The following is a 10,721-nucleotide window of genomic DNA, read 5'->3' as shown; positions in this document are numbered from 1 at the left end:
TTGGGGGACTTGTTGGTATGCACATACCTCCTAAGCACAAGTATCGGAAGCACAAGACTCGTATCGCCAATACACAAGCGAGGTAAGCCCCCCAGCTGAGGACCCTGATACCCCTCGGGGCGATATCGGGAAACCCGAGCGTCCCACACCGAAAGAAACGGAGCCAAGCCCCCACAAATCTGCTACATTAAGGGCATCTCCAACAACCTAAAGAGGTAACTGTTCTACTATCACTTTCCATTATCTTTATCTTATAAGATACTGACTTAGGCATCAGAGCATTGAAGGCCGGCACACCCGGTCTTCCCTCTGACCTTCGTCTGTTTTGCAGATAAGCGAGATCGATAGTGATTGTAGCAAACCGATATGTCCCGTGTTTAGCTGGATCACACCCCTTGCGAGACAGCTGAAACAGTCGCCGTCAGTGGGCGTAAGGTGTAGTGTTCGTTTAGGACCGTCCCTAGAGACTGGGGGTCCTCAACATTGCTGATTTCTACCATTGCGGTGAGTCCAATAGTATCATTAACAAAAAGGAGGAAAAGAGTAGGACCCTCCTTCTAGCGCTAATGTTTCCGGAGCTTACTGAGATTATGTTACTGTCGGGGTCTGGAATCACGAATCTGTCTTGTTTCTTCTTCTTCTTTTCTCGTAATCTGTCTAACACAACGAAAGTCAGATAGAGACTTGGTTTGCCGGCCTAAAACTCTTCGATGCTTAAGTCAGTAAAGTTTGACAATATTGAGAGAAAAATTAGATTAGAGAACTTACCTGTCGTAGAAGGTTTTTGAACTTACCTGTTATCGGTCATGTTTGTGGTGGTCCCAATAGGTCCCGCTGGTGATCATTTGGCAACAAGTCTTGTTTTGTTGGTATTATTAGCATATTATGCAAGTGGTATAAACAATTTCGGTAACACTCTACCGAATGAAAACAAAAAACTGTAACTTTCAGTTCTACGATCATAATCGAAGAAATATGAAAGCAAAAATGTGATAACCTCATTTTCATGCTCCAAGCAGATGTTTCCAGACTCCATTAGTGTTAATATCATGTATTTTGAGGAATTGAAGCACAACATGAGAACGATTGAAAATGATGAATGCTAATAAAAAAGTATTAAGTTTTAACGATGAATAAAGAGATTAAAAATGAAGTTTAAGTATGTGTTTTGTGGGGTGATATTTTTATTAATTGTAACTTATAATAAGATATTGTCATATATTGTAATTTTATATATATTACGATATTTTAGTCTTTCAATAAATCAGAACCTTGTGAGGTGAACACAATAATTAGTAGGATAGTAATAGCCTCACCCATGGCAGTAAAAGGAGTGGGATGAACAATATTGGCAGTTCAACCAAACATGGTTCCGACTCCAAATAACAATGAGAAGAAGGGTCTAAGTTTTCAATATTCACTTCAATCGTGGCTAACATGAAAGTGAGGCCTAGCCATATTTGCAGTAGTGGTAGCAATCAAACATGAGTTAATTAGTGAGTTACATAATATTAATTTATGCTCTATAGAAATTTGGCACCAAGTTCACAATTGCCAATTACTGAAAACTGAAGCAAATATATAATAACATATTTGAAATTGAAACCAAGCATCCCATTGGTTTCAATCCCAATTCATAACCGGAAAGTTTTTCTAGTCTTGTCTGACACTAATTTGCATAAAGAGCTGGCCTAAATCAATGGGAAAATTAGCCGTGAAAGATTAGGTGGATAGGAATTCATATCAAACTGTGTGACTTACATGTCTTATATGTCAACTAAAATTATGCCTTGGTCATATTATTCGTCTTATCAAAAATTAAGTTTCCAATTAACTCTGTAACTGTTTCAAGTCTCATAGTCTCAAAGCTCTCCCCAAGTCTCATAATACAAAAAAAAAAAAAAAAAAAAAACAAAAATTGAAGACCAATTGAGCCCTAATATATTTGTGGGACCCTTACCCTACTCGCAATCACACGCAAGTGCTTCTTGTTTATATTTTTGTATGGCTTTTTGTTGTTTTGACCTCATGTTCTCCTCCTCCCTAGGTGTTATTTTTTTTGTTTAACAAAACTTTTTATTTATCAAAATAAAAAAAATAAAAATAAAAGATAGAGTAATGTCTCATATAATGTTGTGTTGAATATAAATTATGTAAATAAGTAAGTTTTTCACGACAAGCTGAAGAAGTAAGCAAATAAGATATAAAATTCGTAGGTGCATGCTTCCAACATTGACGTACATAAGCTTTGTATTAAGAAGCTAACCATCTACCGATAAAATAGGACAGAACTAGGGTTGGCGAGAGTTAACAAAAGTTATCAGCCTGTCCGGCGGCGCCCCAGCGTCGGCCGTGGTTCCCTGCTTCATCGACGAGTGGCGGGTGTTGCCGGACGGGATCTTGGGATCTCTGGGGTCCTCCTCTGCTCTTCGCTTGGCTGGTCAAGGTTTGGTACTCTTATTCGTTTCTCTCAGATGGCATCGTCGCCTCGTCGGTGTGGAGGTCGGATGGGTGGTGGTCGGCGTGGAGTAAGTGGTCAGAGGCCAGATCATGGCGGCGGTATACCATGGATCGTATGGCGTTGACTTCTAATCTACGGTGGGTCGCTAGACGGAGATGGCAGCTGTGGTGGATCTGGGTTTTCAAGGTGGTGGGCATGGCAGAGGCAAGGCACGGTGAGTCTTTCATCGATTTCTTGGTGATAGATTTGCTGTGGTTTGCTGTATGTTTCAGCAGGCACCTTCGATTTGGGGAGATTGAAGACATGGGGCTGCGGTGGTGGCCTGCCGGTGGGCCATCTGACGACAAGGGTGAGGAGTACTGTGGCGGCGACTTTTTTCTTTTGGTTAAAGTCTTGGTTTTAGTTAGGTTGCTTGTTAGTTTACTTTGGTTGTTGGTTAGTTTACTTTGGTCAATAGTTGGTCCCTACTCATTTGAGCTAGGGTTAGGTCAAATTGATGTGTCATGGATGTGGTGTCTTTCCTGGGGACGAGTTGGTATAATTTCGGTTCTATCTTATGGTCAATGTGCTAACAAGCGATCCTTGCACGTGGTCTGGTTTCATTGGGACGCGGTGTGGAAGAGGGCGCTGGTTTCTATGGCGGTTGTCTATGGGGTGTTATCGAGTTTCTCGGGGTTATCTGTAGCCTGTGAGGTTGGGCGAAATAGGTGGTTAGGGTTGGGCTCTTTTGGCTCATGGATGTCATTCTGGATGACGGACCCGTAACTAGTTCGGTTTTTAGGGAGGAGAGTGGGGAGTTCTTGTCCACCACCGGTCATTCCCATATTATGTAATCTTGGTTATTTTCAATAAAGGATTCTTATTCTCAAAAAAAGCAAATAAGATATAGACCATAGACCAAATATTATATTTGTCCCCATAGACTTGAACATTTTGAATATTAAGCTCTTACTTTCGCTGACATTATAATACATCACACACCTCTTAACTAAACTGCAACATAGACAACGATGGGGCTCCTGACTTGGAAAGCACCATCATCCCATATTAGAGACGCAGAGACTATATTTGATTTCTCAATCGGCCCTTTTACAGTGACAACAAAAGATTTCTTCTGCCCAAGAGATGTGAACGACAGCACACTCGGATCCACATTGATTTTGAGTCCCGATTGAGCCATTATTTTAGCTCTGTATGTGGAATTCAACGATCCAACATTAGTCACAGTTCTTTGGAAGACCCCATTAACGAATTCTGGATCCTTGATGGAAAGAGTAAAAGAAGGATAGTTCAGGTCATTAGCTGTTTCATTATTAGATTTTGACGAGCATGAGGTAGCCTTGACCCCGATTATTTGTTCCAATAGTTTGTCATTATATCCTTGTGAACACAAAAAATCTACATAGTCTTTTACATCAAGATCGTATACCAAACCAGGATATGGAGCTCTAGAAGGGTTTATTAGGCCAGCTCCATATGCAAATTCAGCGTGCGGGCTAGTTTTGTCATGGGTGTAGCTGCAAAAGATTGGAAATACACAACATTGGTTAGTTTTTTTTTTTCCTGGTCCGAACTAGCCCAACATTCAGCAACATAAAACTACTATCCCCACAAGAGATTGAAAAGTATTTGTTGCACATTAGACAGACAAACCGGTAGTCATGAGAGCCGATTTGATAGCAGCTGGTGACCATTCAGGGTGAAATGATTTGACGTATGCAGCTACGGCCGTAGCATGGGGGCACGCCATTGATGTCCCAGTCTCCAAATTGTATTCAGCTCTATTGTTAGCATCATCACCAATTGGTTGATCATATGCTGCTAGAATCTCAGTTCCTGTAGCCACTAAATCTGGCTGCAAGGCCATAAAAACCGTTAAACATGTTCTGCTTCATCACCTGCAATATCATTCCTCTTGCTAGAGCTTAGATACACAATTAAGATTTCATTATATCGAATCAAGCTAGTCACCTTAAGAATGTTGGGATTCACCGGATTTGGACCCCTTGATGAGTAGGAGGGCACATATGGAGCCAATACATCATTAATCTCTTCACTTTTCCAAATAGTTGCAGTTGGGTTCCTATAAAAATCAAGATTAATTAATATGCATATTGTAATATATATCCACGGTTAATTAAGCTTCTTCTTAGTTTCTTAATTACCTTGTTTTGTTTATGTACATGTAAATATTGCTATTTTCTTCCAATCCGACGTGAGATGCAGGACGAGGAATAGGGTCAACAATTTCCTCAGCAACTTTAACGCCCGTTAGAATAATTCCAGTTGCATTAGCCTGTAAGGCCCCAGACCCATCCCAATCGCCATCCTCAATCTATCGGGGCCTCTATCACAAAGCACAATTTTACCTTTGACCAAATCTTCTTCTAAGCTATCTTTCTTGCAATATCTGTGATTAATTTAGTAACATCAAATATCAAATAGGATACACCATATGTAGTTTTGCTAATTGTCACATTTTGATGATATAAAGTCTGCATGATGTGTGGATGATAATTAGGGTCAGCTTCAACATATTGAACAACAATAACCAATGAAGTTTTTTTATTTTCTATTTTTTTTAGGGAAGCCAATGAAGTTTAAAAAAAAAATTTACCTAAGTTTTTTTTTTTTTTGAGTAAAAAGTATTTTCCTGAGCTTAATAAGTACTCTTTAATGGATGAAGTCCTAATTGAAAGATATACCTGGACATCCTATTACCACCTGGCTTTGTATTGGGTGCGTCTCCACCATAAATTAAATCATAGAATTTACCCTGGAGGTCATATGAGTTTGGTAAAAGTCCCTGACAGGTAATCACAAACAAAAGTTACAAGTTAGAAATGTAGAGAAGTACTAATTAATTGTGAGTAGCAGTTGCAAAACTATATTTAATTACTTACCTCATAGATTTTACCATTACCCAATTGAACCTTGGTGATGAATTGGCGGTTTATGTTGACAGCACCCACAGAGAGTTGCCATGGTGCATAATTTCCCACAGTTTTTTTTTTCGGACCTTCGTTACCAGCGGACATCGAAACCAATATCCCATTTATGGTAGCGTGAAATGACCCAATTGCAAATCCATCCTCCAAATAATCATGTGGAATCTGGTTCCCGGCAGAAGCAGAGAGAATGTCAACACCGTCAGAAACAGCATCATCAAATGCTGCTAGAACGTCAGCGTCATCACAGCCATCTTCCCAACATGCTTTGTACACTGCAATATGTGCTGATGGCACCCCTCCTCTTGCTGTTCCCAACCCTAAACCATTTAGGCTCGCTTCTCTCACGATGTTCCCAGCTGCTGTTGATGCAGTGTGGGTTCCATGACCCTTTGAGTCTCTTGGAGACTCAAATTCTCCTTCTTCAAAGGATCCAGAATGATGGTAATACCGTGCTCCGATGATTTTACTGTCAAGATAATTATATGCATATTAGCACAACGAGTCATTTATTTACAACCATGTTAGGTACGATGATTATCTTATATAGATCAATTCGCGCGTTAGCATACTTGTTACAAGTAAAGTTGCCATTGCTTTGACATATGCCTTTCCATTTCTTGGGTGGAGGACCGAATCCAACATCACTAAAGCTGTGCGACTCTGGCCAAATTCCAGTGTCAATCACACCAACGATGATATCTTTTTCAAGGGGGCTTCTCTTAACTGTTTCTGGAAACCCAAGGAAGTTCCATGACTTTGTTGTTTTGACGCTCTTCTTTTTGCTTGGGAAGACAGACACTACACCATCCATTTCTGTATACATACATTCGATCATATATTATACATATAAAAATTATAATATTTATACATACGTACACTACGCCATCCATTCCAGAATGAGTACTGGTAATATTTATTCAAGGCAAAGATAGGGTTGCAGAAGTACCAGCCAGTTTTTGTGCTTCTTGTTCTGTGAGCATTGCAGCAAATCCATGGAAACTTCTCTTGTAACTGTGAAGAAGCAGAGTTTCATGTAAAATATTATTATTAGTGTTGCTGTCAACTACGTCTCGTAGAATATTCACATGAAGATCTGGTGTTACCGGAACCCCGTTCTTTGGCTTGTCGCCCATATACACTATATACGCCTGCATCCAATTGCAAGATCAATTGACTTTAAGTGATACAAAGCTTTGGAAGATCGACACAAAGTGATCTGATCGAAACTTTACATATCAAATGTAAAAGCTAATGTAAGTTAATTTGGCTGAATAAAAAAATAGAATTGGAAGATATACCTTTCGGGCATCCCAAGCAGCTGAGTGAGTAGCATCAACAAGAAGTAGAATACTGCCAATGAGGCAGAGAGGCAGAAACCATCAAAGAGCCATAATATTACTATATGTATGGTGCTACTAGAGCCTATAAAGGGCAATACTCTCATCCAAGAACGTCAACATGTATTTATAGCAGGAATTGGTCGAGCAAAGATAATTAAGGTAAGTAAACTAGCCTCTTTTACAATTCTAGACGCGTGTAATGATTTCAAAACAATGATAAATATTGTGGATGTCAATAGTAATAGGATAAACCCAAAAGCGGTTGTTAATGCGAAAGTGTTGAACAAAACTTTGGGATAGCTTACCATTTCCTATCCACATATAACAAAGATTGAATTTCAAAAGAGAACAACTCGGGTGGAGAGAAATTTGCATTTGCTGAAAGTTAATAGGTTTTATACATAATAGCTAGGGTTTGGAAAATATATGATTTACTTAAAAAAAGAAGGACAAGAGCTCGTATAGGTGTAACTATGTGATTTGGTGTTTAAATGCAACTTACGCACAATGAAGGTATAGAAGCACAGTCATCAAAAAATTGAAAAATATTAAACCTAAAATTATTGGGGATTGAAAAGCTAATTCCAATTCTTGATTATACCGATTACTAAGTCACTAACAATCTAATAAACAAAAACTGAAAAAATAGCACTAAGCTATTTACATGCCCGGCTTAGAACAACCAAGTCTACAATGGCTAAGAGAACCACAAGTGAATGTGGAAACTCACAACCTAGTGGTATGGACAATGAAAGTGGTTTGTGAAAATTAATTTTGATTGTGAAAAATAAAATTGACAATTGAAAATTAAAATTGCAACTAAAGATTAAGATACTAGAAACTAATAAATAAATAGAAATTACGACATTAGAGTATCCTCCTAACCAAATTTAATTACACAAATATGTTCCAACAGTGGTCGTTCAATTCATAATAGCATCGAGAACAGTGCCCAAAGTTTTTCAAAGCTCATGGGTCAATACATTTCTTAAATAATAGGGAAAATTTCACAAATGGTCACTCAACTATGACTCATTCGACACTTTGGTCACTGAAGTTTCAAATATATCACTTTGGTCACTCAACTATTACATTGTCAATCACTTAAGTCACTTTGTTAATTTTTTTCATTAAAAAAAATATAAAAAATACTCTTTGGGTGACTTAAGTGATTGACAGTGTAATAGTTGAGTGACCAAAGTGATATATTTGAAACTTCAGTGACCAAAGTGTCGAATGAGTCATAGTTGAGTGACCATTTGTGGAATTCTCCCTAAATAATATTCCTACTCCGGATCAAGGGACGTAGAAACTCAATTAGGATCAGCGTGAAAAATATGTGGTCAAGGTTAATGGGATGTATATATGCCATGTGTCAAGCTTGGATTGGTGCCTCACTAATTAAACCAATCTGCACGTGCATGCTTCTATTTATTAATCAATGATTAGGTTAATTAAGCTAGGCAATTACACCAAATAATGCTGACACAATTTTCATTATTATAATTTTGCTTTCTTTTCTTTGTTGCGTTGACCACAGTTGATCACGCTGACAATCTTGTCTTTATGTCGAGAACTCCAATTTGCTCTATCTTCACCTCATTTTCTCTATGTTTCGCAACTCCACGTACTTATACTCTTAGAGACTCTCTCTCTAAGTAACAAAGGTGAGGATAAAATAGTCTAAAAAAAAAAACCAAAACAAAAAAAACTTAATTGGCTATTAAGGAAGACTTCCTTAGAGTGTTTTTGGGTAAGGAGGAATTAAAAAAACTTAATGGGGTAAATGGAAAAAAAATCTCTAGAAATGGAGTAAATTGATAAAATCCCTTTTTTCTTTTTGTCTCAAACAAGGTTTGGTCTTGGGATATAAAGCTGCTAAGGCACACAAATGGGATGAGAACTGAGAAGGGTCATTTCATTAGCGCACGCAAATTCTTCACACTTTGCAACTTAGTAGTGCGTTGGCTACTTGGCTAGCTTTACCCTCATTTATTTATTTTTTACAAATTTATCAAAATTTTAAAAAATAATAATAATAATTGAAACGAAAATACCCATAATTGTCGCTCTATGTGCCCGATCAGTAAATTCAGAAATATATGGTTGCACTCTATTGTCAATCCACAAAGATATGGATTTGGAGGAGATCAATAAATGAAGTCATTCGCAGCATAAATTTATGAAAGTCTAGTGTGTGAAATCATATATTCTATGTAACTTTCTAAGTTTCTTATCATCCAAAAGGAAAAGGGGGGTTGAGCCCTAAGAGCAAGTTCACCCGTGAGTCACCAGGTCACCTACTATTTACTGCTTTTTATATGTATTTTCACTCTCTGGGTCACGGGCATAATGTATTTCGTGCCCTGGGTCGCCATGTGTCACCCTAGGTCACTTACTGGGTCACCCTGGTGACCCAGGTCTTATTGAAAACTGTGCCCGTGACCCAGAGTGTGAAAATAAACACTAAAAAGCAATTAATAGTAGGTGACATGGTGACCCAACGGGTGATCGAAGGTTGTGTAGTCATCCTCCTTGAATGTATTGATTTACGGATTTACCCATCCAGTTCAATATGAATTTCTTTTTTAATTTTAGCTCGTGGTTCTTCTTTTGCTCATTTAACCTGTCATGATTTAGCATGCATAACAGCAAAACCCTAATCAAGGATGCGTGCCTTTAGTTATCCTAACTGCCGAAAACTCTTTGATATCCTCCAATATCTCATCTCAGTTCGCATAGGGTTAGAAATCCAATTTTAAATGTTCAATTTACGGCACTTCTTTTCTGTCTCAAATGAAACCTATCTAAATAACCTATCTAGCATACAAGGTTTTACCTTAGGTACCAAAGGCACACAATTGGGATGAGAAGGGTCATCTCATTTACATATAAGGTTTTCACACACTGTACATTTCGTAGTGGTTGGTAAGCTAATTAGCTAGAATGATCGACGAAGTAGTTGATGTGCTGAATATCATGATGTTTTATGCTTCACGCTCCAAATTAACATTTCTAATCATAACGTGGTTATGGTCCAATCTCTATGCAAGCAATCTCGAGCTGTTCATGTATTGGGTGTATGCTGAAAACGCTTGTTGACTAACATAGTCAACTGTGCTACTGACATAGGTCTAACTAATGCATGATTCATCTGTTTGATTAGTTTCGAGTAAACATGTTCATATATTATATACTTTATGAGCACGAGAAAATATCAATAGCATTTTGGTTCACATATTTATGAGATACTCTTAAGGTTTATTTCATGTTGCAATCCAAGCTTCAAGTTATTTTTTATGTTAGTATTACACATTTATATGGTTGTTGCCCACTTGCCCATGTTGAACTACTTTCATATATACATTTTTTTTTTCCGGGTAAGCGATGTCGAAATTTTATTTAAATAATGAAAGAGTAAAAAAGATATCTGAGAGACTAGGTTACAACCAAACACGATAACAAAACATAAGGAGAATAAATTAATTAAATAGAAGCCTCTGTGAACAGAGGTATGTTTCATCTCAAAGTTGTAATGTGCGGTTATCAAACATTAAGTTTTAATTTTTGAGACAATATGAAACTGAAAGTTTGAGATGTAAGAAACCTTGTGATACGTGTTATTGCAAACAAGACGAGCATTGGTATAAATATTGTTTGAGCCCAAAAGTAATTTTGGCAATATCCTTTAGTGGATCTAGCACAGCAGGCCGATACATGCGGCCCAAAAATAAGCCAACTGGTTTTGGAGCCAAACATTTTGGCACGCCCAGTGGGACCAATTTAGTGTCTCTTCGTGAACTTTAGCCATTGGGAAGTTAAGCGAAAACCCTTACCAAAAGGTTTACGCCAACTGCCCAAAGCATAAGACCTCCAGTTACAAACCACATCCTCGCGCGGATTGTCGTGGTCTTTCAGAACAACAAGTGACTCAAAGATTCGCTCTTCATTCCCATTTAGCCGACATGT

At 38.1% G+C, this 10,721-nt stretch overlaps 1 pseudogene; it reads right to left on the bottom strand.

Moving 5' to 3' along the window:
• Nucleotides 1–3,385: 3,385 nt before the first annotated feature.
• On the bottom strand, nt 3,386–6,803 carry LOC133717413 (subtilisin-like protease SBT4.10; annotated as a pseudogene).
• Between the last annotated feature and the right edge of the window lie 3,918 nt (nt 6,804–10,721).

This window comes from Rosa rugosa, chromosome 6 (genome assembly GCF_958449725.1).
Source record: "Rosa rugosa chromosome 6, drRosRugo1.1, whole genome shotgun sequence".
NCBI classification, from domain to species: domain Eukaryota; kingdom Viridiplantae; phylum Streptophyta; class Magnoliopsida; order Rosales; family Rosaceae; genus Rosa; species Rosa rugosa.
The sequence above is the reverse complement of the archived record's forward strand: the minus strand, read 5'-3'. Positions and strand labels throughout refer to the sequence as shown.